We start from the raw sequence: 19,286 nt of genomic DNA, 5'->3' as shown, positions 1-19,286 counted from the left end.
TGATTGCCAGGGGTCTCCCTTCCCCACATTTTCAGCATGGGACAAGGTGGGACCTTGGAGCACAGCACACGGTCGAGCTTTCTCAGCACAAGCTAACTGTTCCATTCCAGCTATCAGGTTCTTCAATGGATAAGTCTCTTTTCAATAAAAAGTCTCTTTTCTTCGAGGGCCTGATGTGGTCAACAAGAAAAAAAAAATATTTCCATTCTCAATGGACTTCGGATCAGGACTTTTCCCCTTGGATCTCCCTCGACAGGGATAGGACACACTCGAGAAGGGGGACCATTCACTTCCCCTTTCTTCCAATGCTTCTCCCTTTCACAGGTCTAAATGTCTTTTTAAACAGTTCTTCAGGCTTCGACTCTGATTGTCCACTTCTCTCTGCCAGATTCATTCTTGCCAACTTTTACACGCAGTTCCACATCATGGGACTTCAAACTTTGCCCTTTCTCGTTGGCATCCTCCTGCCGGGTTCACTCGTGCAACATTTTAGCAAACAGTTCATGTACTAGTTTTCACCATGCAGGATTCATCTACCTTTCTTTCACAATTATCAGTCGGTCAAAGACTTTCAACGGTACAGGGGATTTTAAAAGACCCCTGTATGACCACTTTGACTTCTCTTCGCCTCTTCCCAAGGCATTCTGGTTACAGTAGTCTCTTATCATTGGGTAATTGCCCAGAGTTTCCTGTGTGAGCACCCACGTGGTGCCAGTCGCCTATGTTACAGTGTTTCCCCCTCTTTTCGCAATAGTTTCTTTCAAAGGTCAAGTCATTCAGCACAGTTCGGTTTCTCATCACTCTCCCCTCGACTCAACGGCTGTGATGAACCGCTTGGCATTCTTCTCCTTTAAGTCAAGGTTGGTACCACCGAGACAAGAGTCTCTCCCCGGCTTGGTTATCAGCTGAGGAGGGTCTCACGTACCGTAGACATCTGCTGCAACACATGCTGGCCTTTGTTTGCAGTCTTATGTTTCAGAATAAAGAGGTTTCACGGGCCTGAATCAGAAAGGACAAGATCACGTTGTTAGGCAGAATCACATGCAGTGCCCTTTGGGAACACTACATGCAATTAAGACTACAAGTGCCAGTACATTTCACCTTAGAAGGTATTTAAACCTTGGGAAGTGTAAAAGACATCCCTGTGTCACCGCACTGAAGGTGCTGTGTGACACACAGAAAAAGATGATGCCTATGGAGTTGTGTTAAAACTCCATAACTAAAGAACACAAAAAGTAAAACACACATCAAAATACATAGAAGAGTGGGGAAAAAAGGCTCTCACTCTTCCTAGGTAAAAATCATATCCTAGAAATCCAGCAAAGTTGCTAGGGGTCTCAAAAGGTAAGGGAAATTAGCACATTTAGATAATTCTCTCTAATACTCGCCCCTCAGACTAAGGGACAGGAGGATTTAATCCACTCCTGGATGAATCTCCTTATTGCAGTCGTTCAAACATCCTGGAGAGACCATCAGCATTTTGTTGGTGACACCCAGACCTGTGTTCAATGGTAAAATCAAACCCTTGCAGGCTGATTGACCATCTCAGTACTTTAGGGTTTTCCCCTTTCATTTGCATCCACCATATCAAGGGTTGGTGGTCAGTCTCAATCACAAAAGTGGATCCATACAAGTATGGTGTATACCTCTTCAGTGACCACACAATAGCAAAACATTCTCTTTCAATGGTTGCCCACCTTGTCCCAGGTTCCTTCAGCTTCCTGCTGATGAAGCAAATGGGGTGCTCCCTACCTTTCTGATCCAGCTGACTCAAAACTGCACCTGTACTTGTATTTGAAGCACTTGTCTGCACAATGAAGGTTTGGTTGTAGTCAGGAGCTCTTAGGACTGGGGCAGAAAAAAGATGATGCCTATGGAGTTGTGTTAAAACTCCATAACCAAAGAACACAAAAGTAAAACACACATCAAATATATGGAAGAGTGGGAAAAATAAGGCTCACACTCTTCCCCGGTAAAAATCAAATCCTAGAAATCCAGCAAAGGGGCTGGGGGTCTCAAATGGAATTAGCACATTTTGAGAATTCTCCTTGCCACCCTCTCGGTATTCACCTTCTTTCGCCTCCTCTTGAACTGATGTGCTGAGTTAGCCATTACATTGTGCGGTCTGCCTTGCTTGTCCTGTGCTCTTGTGCTGCACCTTTTATCCCTGTGGGGAAGGGAAAGGGCCATCAGGTGTGTGTAGTTCTCTTCAATTGCCTGACTTTGCCTGACCCTTGTATTGGGACATGTCAGGTAAACGGCTCTGGTGTTAGTCCTTTGTCTTTTGTGTTGTGCCAAAGTGTTCGTGTCTGAAAAGGGGTGGCAGTATTTTAGAATATCCTATGTGACAGGATGAGGAAAAGTTGTTGAAAGAAGGGGGATACTGTGTCTCACCCATCAGTGTCCCACTCCCACTCCCCAAGGAACCCCCATCCAGGTGATCCTCTCTCACTGGTCCACCCCCAGAATTGGACCCAATAGCGATGACCATGTCCTGTCCACCTGGATGACAGATCCACAAGAACTAGCTAGGGAGTCACCTTCAGGTTTCTCACACCAGACACAGAACATGGAAGGATGTAGGGAGAGATTGTAATTTGCTGAGTCAGTTGCACAGAACATAGAGAGTCTGTGAGATACTTGTTGAGTACTTGCTGTCACTCGATTTAAGTAGAGGTATATATGTTCTGAAAATATGTCAGGTGCATCTGACTTTTCATACAATTTCTCAAATCAATGACATCTCTACAGAACTTTATACTCAATCTGACAGCTGTGCATGTATGGATATGTTGTAGTGTGGTTAGCAGCATCGACCCGGTCTCTAACATTTCTCATTTGTGACGTGCCCACAGTCCCCATATGAGCATCCTTATCAGTGAGACCAGGATGTTTATCATTCAATCTTTAGTGTTCTCAGCCAATGATGCCCATAGCGTGCTGTCATGTAGTCTTTGTGATGAAGGAATGCTTGAACGGCTTCCATGACTCTGGACAACAGACATGTACTGATTATAACACTTGTCATTCCCTCCTTCTTTCAGCTATGGCACCATCTTGTGAATGGTGCTAGCCAAATCATTGATGTTTCCTTGAGTGAGACTTGTTGAACGCCATTCAGCTACCACTGCAATCATGTATGTTTGAATTCGGACATATCTTCACTGAATTCATGAAGGTAAGATCATCCACACTCCGTGGCCTTCAATGAGAGAGAAGGTCATATTCACTCAATAGCTACACACATCTACAGAACAGAAAACCATATTAGTACGCAGCGAGGGTCAACCAGAATGCAACATGCATTCTGATTGGCCCTCACCGGGGAATTACCTGGCTGGGAATCCCTTGCACGCTATACATGCCTTTGGTTCCCGGCGGGGGCGTGGCGGCCCCTTAGCCAATGAGGAGGCTCGAAATGGGGCAATCCCCGCTCCGAGGCTCCCCATGGCTGGAGGCTGCCTTCGTCCCCCACCGGGGACCCAGGTATTTTTTTTTCTTCCTCCACCCCACTCCCCTGCAAACTATCCCCTCCCTCCCAATCCCACTTACCTTATTTTTTCTTCTTTTCTTGGGAGCAGACGCGCTGGGAACAGAGTTTCCCCAGTGCATCCACTCCCGATGGCCGCCATGGAAAGGGAAAACGGACTACGTTTTCCCTTTCCCGGTGGCCATTTTTTCTTTTTCTGTTCGGAAATGCGTTTCTGAACAGATAAATAGGCAATTACTACCCCGGTCTAACGGGCCAGGGTACTAATGGCAATAAGCCCCTCAACGGCGGTCCAATACTGCCCGTGGTAATGCCCCCTGGGCTTCGTTAATGCCCTCGCTATGCTCGGCCCTGTAACTACGGCCCTGGGGGCATTACCTGGGGAGGTATTCGCCCGCCGTCTCGTGGCTTATTGCCACTGTCCATAATATGAAATATCATTGTGCCAAACACACCATGCATTTACTGTAAACACACTCACTGTGCATCTTCCGAGTCAAATCACCAAGTTCCCCTATGAAATCACAAGTGCAAAGGCAGCAATGGCTAACGCAGAAGTCCCTGTCGTTTCAAAAAACAGTACCTCGTGTAAAGGCCAATGCAGCAACCGTATAATTTTTAAACTGCAAAATACCTTGCATAACCTGCTGTGTGAAAGAGAGCACATGGCTCTGCTTACATACCTGACATACATAGAGATGCTTAATTTAAATGTTTTATATTTAAATTAGAGACTATCCTAAACAAGTGACAATTTTGACTGTTTGATGCAAGCAAAGGATAAGGAAAGCATTTATTTTGCAACCTTGATACTGTCATACAGAATTGGAAGGAATAGCTATACAAATAAAAGGAGATCACTTTTTAAACAATCTGACTAGACAGGCCATTCAAAACGAAATAGCTCAAAGCTGAGAGAAATAGTGACTGTCAAAACTAGATAATTATTCACAGGTGAATATATTTACAGAATACTGAGTCCATGCAGTACTGCAAACTAACTGAAGCACGTAAAATACAGACATCATACTAAAAATTCATTAAATTATTAGACGATAAAAGAAAAAAAATGGTTTTAAATGAAAAATGTGAGTCATTACCATTGAATCAAAACTCACTACCAAATACGGAAAGGAACATTGATGCAATAGTTCTAAATAACTGCTGAAGAAGTGTAACTTATTGATGGATATATGGACAACATCTTCACTAGCAACTAGGTGTGCAACAATAAGATACTGGAGTATAGAGGGCATATAAAGCACTGCACTCACCTAAAACCATATTTGGGAGAAGACACTAAGAGAACAATTTCATAAAAATATACAATAAAATGTGCAGACCAACAGAGAGGGTTTAAGGGATCAACAAATAGCTTGTATTAATATGATGATATTTTACTGAGAGCAGCAGTACGTGAGAAGCACTTACCATACAGTAATCTATATCTTCCAAGGATGCCTTGATAGCTAGCAAAGAATCCTCAATATATACTTACAACCAAAGAGCCCATGACGTTTTGTATTCCAAATCTATGAGTCAGGACACTTCCAAGTGTACCAGACAACCTATATCTGAGCTAGGTTTAGCTAGGAGGGTGGTGCAAATCTGAAAAGTCACTGACGAATTTTAGACAGATCTCAATTGGCACATAAAGAGACAGAGTTATCAAAACAGAGTTTGACTTGAAAGTGGATCTATATCTTAAAGGATAAATTAAGATACGTATGTATCAATATGAGGGAAAATATTGGAGGAACATTTTAAGTCTATCGGATTGTATCCCAATGGCCACAATCAGGTTGGAGTTAGACCTTATGTCATTCAAATCAATTGTGTTAAAAAAACGGGCAGAACAACACTAATAACAGTCTGGTAAGGGCCATGAAACAGGAATCACTTAAAGAATCTACGACATGCCAATTAAAAAAAGCATGGAAGCGTTCTTTGAGGAGATATGCTGGATACGGAGTAAGGGGAATGATATTATCAAAAATAAACGTGGCCTTGTTAGGCGTGTTGAGCTATGGGACTGACTTGAGAACTATGCTCATTTTGAAAAAGTATAAATCTGGGTCCCATTTGCTGTATGGCTTTAAGAAGCCACAGTTGTATTTGAACCTTTCTCCTTCTCCCAGATTGAGATGCTTTATATTGCTTCTGAGATTGGATCATCTGCCTGTATTGTCAGTTACGGGGACTGTAAGTCAAATACCATGAACCGATTGATGGTGTCGTATGTGTAAAAACAGGGATATCATTGAAACTGGGAACCATTTATTATTTGAATGCCTTAATCTGACCGAGATGTATCTTAAATCGTATGATAGATATGTACATAACCCAGATACAATAAATGTTTTGCATTTTGGCAACAGCGCATTAATACAAGGAATATGAAAGTGTATATTTCAATGTATAATGGCTGGCAAAAAATAGAGAGGATTGTGGGAATTACCATATAGAATCAGAAACAGGTCACCATTTTCGAAACTATAGGAAGGCAAGGAGTTTGTAAAACTTGAGGAACTGTGAATATATATTTTGAGATCATTGTATGTGTATATAATTCTTATTCTTATCGATAACTGGCTACTGATTAATTTGTGTGATTGATTAGATGATTTATTGTTGAAATATTGCAAAACTATGTAATTTTATTTTTGGTATTTTACACTTTACACTTTCCTGATGAAATGTATAACTGAATGTGTTTAATGTTCATGTAATGTGAAAAGTTTACTTGTAAACTTAAACACATTAAATAAATAATTTAGTATGTATTTTTATATAACAGCTGAGATATAGTTTGTGATACTAAACAAAGCATTTTATATGAAAGATCAAACGTACAAGATTTATAACACTATGCACAAAATGTCTTATTAGTTAAACTGTATGACAAGGTAACACCTGAGTTGCCTAAAATCCATTGTTGTTTTGCAAAACAGTCAAGAAAGGAACTGAAGCTGTAGGCAAGTGCTTCTGTCTTATGCAATAGAAGCCAACTTGCATAACATGTCTGTGCCTTAAGACTCCATAAACAGCCTCTCTCTGAGGGCAAAAATATCACAAAAGGCAGCGTAACCTAATACAGAGAGGCTTGAAAGTAGGTTAAATGATTTTTTAAAGATGTGCTAAATTAACAGTGAAACAACAATGGTGTCAACGGGTTTTCTGGCATACCTGCTACCGAGGCTCAGATAAGCATTGTTTATACCCATCCTAAAGACAAATGTAAGATAGCAGCAAGACAATATACTCTTTTTGCCTCTTCAGGACAGACGTGTCTGAAAGGACAAATGATGTCAAGAAGTGTAACAGTCTGAAGAAACATAAACAAAACTCTTTTTTTTCTTTTGATGGGTTTGATACACGCAGAAGAAATAAACCTGACTTTCCCGGTCCAAAAATGCTGATGATGAATACTGAAAATCAGCTTTGAATTACAGAAGAACCAGGCAAACAGCTGATAACAGATTTAAATTATTTTTAATAAAACATCCTTTTATTGCCAGGTGTTATATTTCATTTTGAACATACGTTTGTCAGTGAGAATGTAGCCACAAGTTAGATATCACATCATGTTCCTACACAATAAACAACAACAAAAATGGCAAAACGATATTCTTAGATTTTTGTCTATGCCTAACAAATCAGTACTCCAAAATGTACAATACGGTGTGCACCTTCTAACAAAAAATATAAATAATATATAATTATTATTATTATGTGAATTACAAGTGTCTTCTTTTATGTGTACTTCTATGCTTAGTTATCTTTTCGTAAAGGGCACAAACTGGAAGGACTACTGTTGCAAAGTAACCTTTTACAAAACAAACAAATATATTTTTATATCCAAATTCGACATGTATGAAAGGGAGAACAGTCACACAAATATTGATTTATAGCTGCAGATTCTTAAAAACATCACCATATGAATCACATTAGGTGTTATAGTATACTGAAATCAGAGAGTGAGGAGAGGATTTACAATAAGAAATCATTGTAAAAGAACACACATACCAAAGACAGGTGTAGGAAAATGCTGAAGCTTAAATTCTGCGCCAAAGACAATTGCTGTCCCATAAAGAGCAACACAGTGCTTACAAACAGAAAACTCCCACATAGCTTGTGTGATAGAATATAGATGTTTCAATACTTGGGGTTGAGGGTAGAGAAGGTGTCTCTATATTAGTCGGTAAAATAGCTCAGTGGGTTAAACAATCGGTGCTGCAATCTGTCTGTGATCTGCAGGTTGCAGGTTTGAATATCGGTAAGGACAACTCAGCCTTTCATCATTCCGAGGTCGATAATGAGTAACAACTTATGTTCGATGATATTGTATATAAATATGTTCTATGTAAAGCTCTTTGGTGAAAATGCTACATATATGGCACATCATTTTCATTACTTTGAGACGTAGGGCCTCATTACACGTTGTGCGCTAAAAATCTAAAATTACCGGCATGGTGCTCTTAACGTGTCCACCATCGCAAGAGGGCGCTAATAGCGTACCATTACGAGTACGCGGACACGAGCATAGCGCCATGCCGGTAATGACCCTACCGTCATGCCGCTAAAGACCCCAAAAAGTCTCTTATCGCCTTCGACGAAAGTGCAGATAGCACCTCCGCCCTCACGCTGCATGCAAATAGCGGTCACCGCTATTAGCGGTGACCGTTAAATTGCAGAACCGGAAATAGCGTCATCGCACAGGAACGGGAAAGAGCACGGTGGCCATCTTTAAAAACACAATCCATTGCCATCCTCTGCCCCCTGGACCTGTTTGGAGTAGCTTGCAGTTGGAAATCATCTGGGCATCCTCAACATGCCCAAGGCATTGAAAAAGACCACCGACCGGCAGCGGAATTAAAGATTTACCTCAGAGGAGCTAATAATGCTGACCCAGACCCTAGCTGACAATGCCGCCGTGGTTTTTGCCAGCGACATGCTGCGGGAGACACTCATGAAAAAAAGGCAATCTGGGCTGAGGTTGCATTGAAAGTCAGTGCTATGGGCACCACCACCCGCAATGTGCGTGAGTGCCGAAAGAGGTGGGATGACCTGAGACTCCGGGTGAGAAGCATCCTTGCCGAAAACCACAACATTGCCACAGCAGGTGGATCTAGGTCACCCATAAAACTTAAAGAATGGGAGGAGACATGCACCAACCTCATTGGAGTGGAATGCATAGAGGGAGTCGGCACAATGGGGCATGGCGTGGCAACCACTTCAGATGGAGGTGAGTGTACACATGAAAGCATGCAATGTGAATCTACTGGTCCCCCCAAATGTAAGCCCAGAATCACCTCATGGATGGCCAAACATACACACATGCATCACACCCTGGCCATGTCAGTGTCAGACCCAAACACACACACATGCACACATCACCAGAGACAAGTGCCACACACAACCATGCAGGGATGAGCCACTGAACTGACACATCACCTGCATCCTTTACAATGTAGACAAAATGGCCACAACTGCATTATTGATGTATACTGCATTAATTACTTCGAACCGTAACCAATGACAACCCCCTTCTTGTCCCCGACAGGCTCACATACAGACAGTGAGGATGCTGGCAATGCATCACAGGCACCCCCTGCGCATAAGAAACAAAGGGCTTTGGACACAGAGGACACCCCCACAACATCAAGGGGCAAAGGCAGAAGGGTCCAGATGCAGAGTGCGAAACATTGGTAGAGCGCCACTTCCAAGACACAAGTTGCCACACCACCAACAACTGCCCCACCTCTGGTGGTTAACCCACCACCACCGATCCCAGCCACAGAGGGCCCACCCTCAGCTCCAGCTAGTTCTGCAGGAGAGGCGGCAGCCACTGCCCCACTATCAGATATGGAGGACCCAACCGACTGCCACATGGAGATGCACACACCAACCCCCCCTGAAACCCCCGAGCCATCAGCACAGCACACACCTGGGTCCAATGTCACTGGCGATGAGAACATGGGAGCTTTTAGTAGCCCCCCGGTGGCTTCATCTGTTGACCTGGTACCATCACAGGCCACAGCAGCCACACCACCAGAAGTCAACACTGCCCTCGACCTGGCCAGCATCAGCCAGCAGCAACAAGAAATAACTGTGCTGGTTGGGCAGCATGTGGAGGAGGCTGCCCGTCTCAGAGCAGAGATTACGCAGACAGCAAGGCACTCCAGGGAGGGGATGGAGGCATGTACAGACAGGCTGTGTGGGGAGATAATCCGAGTCAGGGAGGTCCTCACACAGATAGCGGACGCATTAGACCGCCAATTCCCACCACCAGCACCACCAGGACAGTCTGCCACACCCTCATCCGCCAGTTCGAGGCAGACAAGCCCCCTCCGCCGCCCCTCACGCACCACCAGGCGCACGTCTATGCAGCCTCCCAATGCTGGTGTTGGCAATGGCCAATAGGGAGTGCATGGTGAAGCCTGCGCGTGCATGGCTGGAGGGAAACATTGTGGCAGACACATGTGGAACTGTTGTGGGGCGTGGAGGGGAAGGGTGGTGGGATGTTTGGGGACATGCACATTTTCTTCTTTACGTTCCTTAATACACTGGTGTTTGAACAAAACACAGGCTTGGACTTCTTCATTGTGTATGTGTACTTTATTGACGCCATGGTCCATTGTGCTCTTCCAAACAGACACCAGTGCATTACTACCCATATCCATGTGACAGTACAAATCGTTACTCAGAATATTTGGTTGATCAGATGCTGTCTCAAAGCACGTCCCTCCTAGCCATCCCCTCTTGCATGACCTGCATCCCCTTCACCTCCGTCATCATCACCATCATCATCCTCATCAGGTGCTTCTATTTCAACATCAGGGGCAGTGGCACATTCCGTCTGATACACATATTGTGCAGCATGACACATGCCATGGTGATCTTGGCCACCTTCTCATGGCCATACAACAGAGCGCCACCAGACCTGCTAATGCCCCTAAACCGTGTCTTCAAAAGGCCAAAAGTCTGCTCGATCACAATGCGGGTACGGGTATGTGCACAATTGTATTCCTCTTCGTGCCTGTTCTGTGGGTTCCGTACAGGGGTGAGGAGCCACCTCTTCAGGGGATAGCCAGCATCACCTGTATGGGGGGACGAATGGGGTCCTGTTACTGTTCACCTCAAGAGCGGCCTGTTCATATCACACAAATTGACTTTGCATTGTGATTGAAGTACACAATTAACAGCATACATGCAGATGGTCTGTGTGACTGCAATGTGTAAAGGTGAGCTCGACCCTGCAAGTAGACATGCCCCATTAATGCCTCCAACAGTAATTGACATGTCCAGGGTGAGGCCAGGTTTAAGGTGTCCCTGGGCCCAGGCAGATTTGGTGCCACTCTGCTGGTCTTATGCCATTCCAACATTGATGTTCCCATGCTGAGAGGCATCACTTCAGTGGTGCTATAAGTGCATGGTGCAATGCTATGGCTAGGGGTGATCCCTTTGAATGCTTTCAAGGGCACATTGCATCATTGTTGTTGTGCTGGACTAAATCTGTATGACTATCTTGACGGCATGTATGACATTTGTGTATTTTGTGGCGTGGAATGTTGTGCAATGTGGATGTGGATGGATCTTTAAGGTTTCTAGACCTGGATTGTCATCTATGTTGTGGAGCTTATACTTGCATGTCCGTTCATCTCAAGTATGTTGCAGGCTTCCCAGATGGACATTGGCGTACATCTGTATGTGCATTCGTCCGACGGACGACAAGCTACACCCATTTCGAGTATGCATCTCCCCCCCAATCACACCCAGTTGAAGTATGTATCCCCCCCCATCACAGTGCCATGTGCTTGCCATGCAACTCACCAAGTAGCCACGAATGTTGTCCGGCTTGTCGCTCCATGTAGCGTGGGATAGTTGAGTTCCGCAGGACCATGGAATCATGGGTTGATCCGGGGAAACGGGCACAACAATGTGTGATTACCTTGTTGGCGTCACATACCATTTGGACATTGATGGAGTGGAATTGCTTCCTGTTTCGGGAGACTACTTCATTGTGATGTGGTACAACCAATTCCACATGGGTACAGTCGATGGCCCCGATGCAACTTGAGGGACCTGCCAGTGAATAGAAGCCAACTTTGGTGTTTGCAATCTCCTGGGCAGTCCGTGGCATGAATATGTGTTCAGGTGCATGCTTCAGGAGGGCATCAAGTACCTGGTTCAGTGTGCGTGAGAATACTGGTTGTGAGATGCCATGCATCTGGCCCACTGTATGCTGGTAGGTGCCTGTGGCCAGGAAGTGGAGCACAGTCACCACCTTGAGTAGAGGGGGGATGGCAGTTCGGATGTCTATGAGACTCACAATGTCGTTGTGTATCATGTCTACGATGCTGGTGATGGTATCCCGGTCCAGACGGTACAGGGTGTGTATCTGCTCTGGGTTTAGGTTAAATGGACTGGCTCTGATCCTGGGGATTGGTGGGTGCCTCTGTGGTATGATTAGGTGCCATGGTGGTGCTTGCTGTGCCTGTCTTGCCCTCCTCCTCCTGCGTCTCCTCTGTGCTGCCTGTTGTTGTTGCTGCTTGCGCTGCAATTATGTCCTCCAGCCCATGTAATGCTGCAAGTATTGGAACCATCTTAGTGTGGGAAGGGGTGTGGGAAGGGGTGTGGTGTGCTCCTTTTGAGCTGCCACAGTCTCCATTGCCTCCACCTGTGCTGATTGTGTCCACCTGTGGCAGGTGGGAACACTGCTCAGTTCTCTTAACGGGTGTTTCGCGATGGCGGTATTAGCGCCATGGCCGTAAGGGGTTTTGGGGGCTTTACCATGCCACTATTGGCATGTCCGCTCACCTTGTGATGCTGTGCTAATAGCGGCATGGCGTTATTTACGGGATGGAGGGTCGCGCGCACGCGGACTGCCCGCTATTAGTGGCACCGTACTTAGCGGGGCCGCTAATAGCGGTGAGCCAGGTCGTAATTAGCATGGGGATTTAACCTTACAGGTATTCCATTACCGGTAACGTTAAATCCCTACCGCCTACCGTGTAATGAGGCCCATAGACACAGAATCATGAATAGCAGACCTTGGGTGAGAAATTCCCAATCAGTAAATGCAAAACTGATTGTAGCAACATTCAATTCACAAATTTGTCTACATGAGGATATAATAGACATGTGTATTGAAAAGTGGGTCCACAAAGAAGCTGTCATGTAATCTTTAAATCCAACTGCCCGTGGGTCACTACACAAGGTTGAAGCAGCCGTTCCACATAAGGATCACCTACCATGCATGGGTTTCTAGGTTGTTTCGGTTAACTAGAGAGAGAACCTCACTCACGGATGTGTTCTGATAGCTAACTCACTTGGCAACCTCCTTGAATAGGCATTGCACAAAGTAGACATTAGACAGCCTCTGCCACTGTCAAAGTGTTAACAAGCCCTATCTGGAATTTGGCAAAGAGTGTTGCAACAATCTGTGATGGCATTGCACTGTGCATGTAGAATGTCCAGCATGTGCAAAGTAGAGTTCCAGTGGGTGGTCACTGAAGTATTCAGGTTGTGTAGTGGCAACCTTTGGCACACTTGAAGTTGGCATGGTTGATTTATGGCATGGAGAGCCCAGATGAAAAGGTAGCTGATCTTCTGAGCCTGCCTATTTCTTTGACAGGCTCACAATTACAGATAAAGGGAATGAGCCTGAGGTAAAAGACATGTGCAAAGCAGTGGATTTGCATTGACTTGCCAATGTGTAAAGCAGCAAGGACCTATGATACTATATCAACTGCAACAAAGCCCAAATACAAACTAGCCACCTCCACCATCTCCCAGGTGGCAATTCCTTTGTGGCTTCTGCCCCAAAACCCTTTCATACAAAACATTATTTGGTGCCAAACTGCTTTCATCCACTGTCCTCTTGAGTTACTCAGGGACCTCTCTTGACAGTTAGGGAAAGGAAACACAACCAAGTGTGCTGTGACGGACATGTACTCAATGCACATGTCCATGCCGAAGTGAACTTTTTGCCAAATGGTTTGCCTGTAGAACCCACCCCACTGTAAAACTCATTGTAAAATGCTAGTACGACTTTGCAAGCTAAAAAGCCTGGGCTGAGTACTTCCTAGTCCTGATCACTTCTCTTGTAAAATGTCAGAATCCAGAATTTTTCACAAATGAGCAGGATAAAAAATACATTGCCAAAATGGTGATTCTATGTCCTATTTTTGCTTTTTGTAGGGCACCTACCAAAAAGGCAGATTTATTTTGGGCAATTTTGGGCAGCCTACAAAAAAGCAAAAAAAAATACATTGCTTCCCATCACCCAACCACGCCCCAACCCCCCACCACACCATCACCCACACTTGCCGGATTTGTGCGAGCACAGAGCAGTCTTTCTAAATTGGTCTGTGTTATAATCTTTTTTTTTTTTAAATGATTATATCACTTAGGACCAACATCATAGCACGGTTGACATCAAGCAGGCTCTGTCATGCGACTTGTGATGTTTCTGGCCATGCTCAAATATGCCCATAGCATTTCCCTAACACAAAGGGTGATCACTGCTATGCTGGACTGGGGTACAAGGAGTAGAGCTTGGTGTCTTTATCCCAGTGATAAGCAATAATGATGTTAACGTATTTTCAGGGGTAATTGTATGGACTGGTGGAGGTATTCTGCTTGTTTGATGTTATGAGGAGGGGTGTGCCTCAGATCTTTTTAGGGCATGATGGGGCTGTAGGTTGGTGGTGCTGGTGGAGTTCTGCATGAAATGTAATAATGGAGCATGCTCAGTGATCTGCAACGGGAGGTCTGTTTCTCAAAGAGTCTGTTTAGAGTTGGGTCTCAGTCGAAGTTCATTGCCATGTGAAATTCCTATGCATTATCCTATTATTTATTCCTGAGTGACTTTTGATGGGGTGGTGAACGTGAGTTATATGATTTCTTCAATGGTTCACTTGTAACTCTGGCATCCCCATGCACTCAGAAAATGCTGCTGCTGGAGTTAAAATACCACAAGCTGCCCATATGCTTCTGCCTTTTGCTTGTTTGGGTGCTGACATGTGCTTCCAAATTTGTCCAACTTTGTGTCACCCACATCCTTGAACCTCTGCTGCTCCTGCCCTGTAAAATGCATGCATGTATTTCTCACACTAGCTGCCCTTTGGGGCTTCTGCTACTTCCGGCTCCTCTTCCGAACTGTCACAGAAGGGCATTTATCTCGTCTTCGTATTGCAAGAGATCACCACTGACTACACAAATCTCTGCTGATCAGGTCACAGGAAAATTAGCCAATGGGGAAAGCTCCCACAACGTGTTCTATGGCTTCACAGCTCCCACCACTCCACCATGATGATGTCACCTGCTGGCATGTGTCTTGTCCACACACTTCAGGAGATGGATACTGACTAGTGTGTCCCTCACCTTCCCTTATCTCTGCTCTCACTAACTTCACAATCAGGCAAGTGTGACTCTCTGACATGATTCACTCAGGGTTATCTACCTCCTCCTGTTACTCCTCCCAGGTGTCAACCAATGGCATGTTCCTCATACACTCACTTCAAGAGACGGATAATAACTTATGTTTTTCCCTGAATCTCTACGGCTTCCTTCTAGCAAAATCAAGTGAGCTTGTTTCTGCCGCAAGCTGCCCTCTGGGATTTCCAGCTGTTTCCCCTCTTCCCAGGTATCATCTGATGGCATGTGTCTCATCCACTTGCTTCAATAGATGAACACTGACTAGTATGTGACCTACCTCCCTAAACCTCTATTGCTCCCTCCCTGCAAAAAAAGGTGAGTGTAACTCTCACTCAAATTGCCCTCAAGGATTCCTGGCTCTTCCATCTGCTTGTCCCAGGTGTCACTGCTCCCACTTCCTTCCTACATGGCCTCACCACTACACCGCCAGTGATTCTTAATAATATAATAATAATGTATATTTATACAGTACTTCTCTTTATATGTGTTACCTTTGTAATTCACCTACATTTTATATATGTTTTCTTTTTGTTGCTTTGTCTCCGAAATATGTCCCACTTTTTTATTCCTTCAGGAAAGCCTCCACCATCTGTAAATGTGTCATTATAATTCATTTCTGAACATAATTGGCATCCATGTTCTTCAAATAAGTACAAAATACTAATGCATGATGGCATGTGTCTCGTCCACTTGCTCCAAGAGACTGACTGGTGCGTCACACCCTCCCTTAAGGTTTACTTTTTCATCCCATGAAAATCAGGTGAACATGTACCTGTTACTGTTGCTGATATCTGTGAATTTATTACAACACAGTATGGTATAGCCAAATTCCAAAAGGAGATCAGACAGGAGTAGACACTAACATGATCGAGCACCAACTTGTCTGGAGCAACAACTGCAGAAATAAAGGATCACCCGGGAGTCCCTGCCTCCCTCAATCACTGGAGATCAGAGTACCAGCAAAGGGAAACACGAACCCCAGGGAAACCCTCTGGGGGAAAAAACCCTGGACGTCTGGGCTCAGCCTTTTTGAATTGACGACTCAGGACGTCCTGGAATGGCTTTTTGGGACTGATGACTTTCTCAAGGTGGTGAAAGTGGGAAGGAGTCCTACAGGACGAGAGAATGACAGGTAAGTAATAGAACAAGTGGAAGGGAAGAATGGTAATCTGTAGCAGTGAGTGTGCTTATTAATAATTGATGTGTCCAGAATCGAATTGATCAATCCTGTTGGTTGGGAGTGTTGTAACCCGAAGGGTAGGGGAGTAACTGACAAAGTAAGAATGGTTAATAAAGATAAAACCGAGAAGGAAAAATACGAGTCAACGTACACACGGAACTTACTTCCGCAAGGCGGACTTTCTCTCTGGATCGGGTCGGAAATTGGAATCGAGAGCCCAGCTCGAATAAATGGGAGATACCCAGAGAAGCAAAGAGGGAGCGGGAGCAGGGAGGCCGACACGGGACGCAATTCTAAGAGAGAAAGAAAGTTAGTCAGAAGGGAGAGAGAGATTGCTTTCAATAGATTAGAATATAAGGGAAGAATCCTCTGCGAATTTACGGAGCTTCACACTCAACAGAAGCGACACATCGAAGCGGCATTCCGTGTTCCTTAAGAGGTGTCAGGTGATCAGTCACGTGCCTTTGCTAGCATGGAACAACTAGACTGCTGAAACAGTTCTCTCTTGCCCTATTAGGGATTCTTTGTAACATGCCTCCACACAGAAACCAATGGCGCCTAATCTGCCATCGCAGGAATGGTGTAACAGTACCTCCCTAAATCTGCCGATGATGAACCCTAACTCCTCCTGTTCCTGTCCCCAAAGGTCACCTGTGTCTCTTCAATTTTCTTCAAGAGACAAGAGATGGACACTGACTGGTGTGCCATTGGCCTCCCCAAAGCTTCTCCCTCCCAAAATCAAGTGAGTGTGACTCTCCAACAAGCTGCTCTCAGGAATTAGCCACTCTTCCAGATCCTCCCCACAGGCGTCACCTAGTAGCGAATGTCTAGTCCATTTTCTTAATGAGATGGGCACTGACTGGTATGTCACCCACATCCCTGAGTGACCCACGATTCTTTCCAGAAAGATCAGGTGAGTGCAACTCTCCCACAATCCCAGTTTCACACAGCAGGATGATTTAATAGGATGGCATTTAGTTCTGGGGAATTTTTCACCCACCTCAAATCAGGTGTGCACAATTTGTATGTATTTAACAAAGTTCTTTTTAAGAACATGGGACCCAGCAGTTTAATAGTATCAATTCCGTACAGCCTCCCTAACCCTTTCGGGACAAGGAATATGCAGGGTTGCACAGGAGGTAGGTCTGAACCAATTTAAAATATAAACAAATTATACATCTTTTCCATTCTCTACGGAATTCAGGTGCAATGATTACTTCAATGATCAATACACTGGTCAATTCAATTGTCAAAACTGCATTTAACTTGAATGTAGACTTTTTAAAAGCACACTCATCACCAAATGGAGGTCTGGTCTTCTGAGAGCACTTTCACCGTGGGTTGAAAAATTAGGGTTCAGGACAAAGCTTACATTTTATAGGAAATAAAATTCATTCAGAACATCATCTGCCTATTTAGACATCTCTATCTTTCATTTATTTAAAATAAATACCTCTTTTATTTTGTCAGTGGATACAAGAGGGTTTCAAAAAGCCCTTTAGAAAATTCAATAAAAAACAGACTACTTGACAGTCCTACGTGTAAATCTCTTGCAAAAGACAAATGTCTATTTAACGTATATGTGCCCTAGATTTGCTTCAATGGTGCTTCTATTGCATTGATGTGTATTTCTTTCATGTTTCAATGGGCAATTTAAAATGAGTGGCAGTTAAAAAAAACTTTTCCCTTTCAACTTGAGTTCAATTAACAGGACTTTTCTCAGTCATATAACCAGAGAATGACTTGGATTACATTACATTCCTAGGCATGTGCAAAGTGAGATACTATTAAGCCCCAGTCTATACTTGGCCATTACACAGAAAATGAGTCAGGCATCTCCCAATATGCACACCATTTGGATCTATTTTACAAATCCAAAGTTTGTAAAATAGATACAAATGGATCTATTTTTTGGAACAGCCCTAGCCCAAAGTATTGACAATCTACCTGTTCAGATGTTATGTTATTGTGACTTGACCCACACACTGCTGCCATTTTTCATGGTCTGCAGGCACTCTGGCGGTTCAGAAAAGGATTGGTTTAGGTTGTTAGTAAGGTTGAGAGGGAGAAGCTCAAACGAGCTTTGATGTGCTGTTGGTAGCCACAGTTTTGAAAAACCGGTCACTGTGTGCTGGCATGATTTTAGTTGATTGGCATTTTTTGTGATGTTTCATGGGTGGTTGTATGCTAATATTTCATGTACGTGTTGGCTGTTGTGGTTAGTTGGTAGAGTACCTATAGTTTGGCTGTTTTGTGGCAAAGGTCTGGGTTGTGTGGTGGATGTGCAGAGTGTTAGAGAGTTTTTAGCAGGGTTAATCGGGGGGTTCTGGGCTGTATTGTGTTGGGTTAGCCCTTCCGTTTAGTTTTATTCCTTTTTGGTTCAGCATTCAATATCTCTTTGGGTGGTCCAATTTCATAGTATTTTCTTGTGTTGTGGTGGTGAGGTTTCTCTCCAGTGTTTTCTTCAGCATAGTGTGTTAAAGAGCCATGTTTTAAATAGCTTCCTGAATTGTAGGTAATCTTCTATTGTTCATATTTCCTTAATATCCTGATCCACATACACAGCGGAGACGCTGCGTCCCTTGGTGAAACGTCCCAATTAATGTCTATCTTGCAACTGCACTATACAGTGGAGCCCACGTTATTAATAAAGAGGATCGTATACCAATCATTGGTGATTGTGAAAGGTAGTCCAGACTTCAGCCTCAGTAGAAGACCCAATTGCTCGAAACACGTGTCAGGCTGTATCACCTTGCGATTAAATTACCAAGCAACTGATCTTTAACATTGTTTGTGTGCGCAGTGTGTTTTGCATTCAAACCCCTCTTATGCAACACTTACCTAGTGGATAACCTGGCAGGTTTCCACCACTGCATTCGCCTGCAGCCCAGCCAAATCATACCAAATTGCTCAGTCCTTGCGCTGAATCTCGCTGTCTTTTTCTGCCAATCTTTTTCCTGAGTGAAATAAAATGAGCTGCATTTAAGTGAACAATGAACTGAAAGCAAATAGAAAGCCAAGTGGAATTAGAGACTCCTATGAATATAAAGTGGAACCAAGATTGAGAAACCACTCATACATGATAGTTGTGAAGTTGCATTTTAGAAACTGCTTGTTTGGCTAAACATTGAACTTCTCAAAGAGACCTGGAAGTTCCTGGATGCGTGAAGAGTA

The sequence above is a fragment of the Ambystoma mexicanum genome, chromosome 2p (genome assembly GCF_040938575.1).
Source record: "Ambystoma mexicanum isolate Mex_15411 chromosome 2p, UKY_AmexF1_1, whole genome shotgun sequence".
Taxonomy (NCBI): domain Eukaryota; kingdom Metazoa; phylum Chordata; class Amphibia; order Caudata; family Ambystomatidae; genus Ambystoma; species Ambystoma mexicanum.
This window is presented reverse-complemented; position numbering follows the sequence as displayed.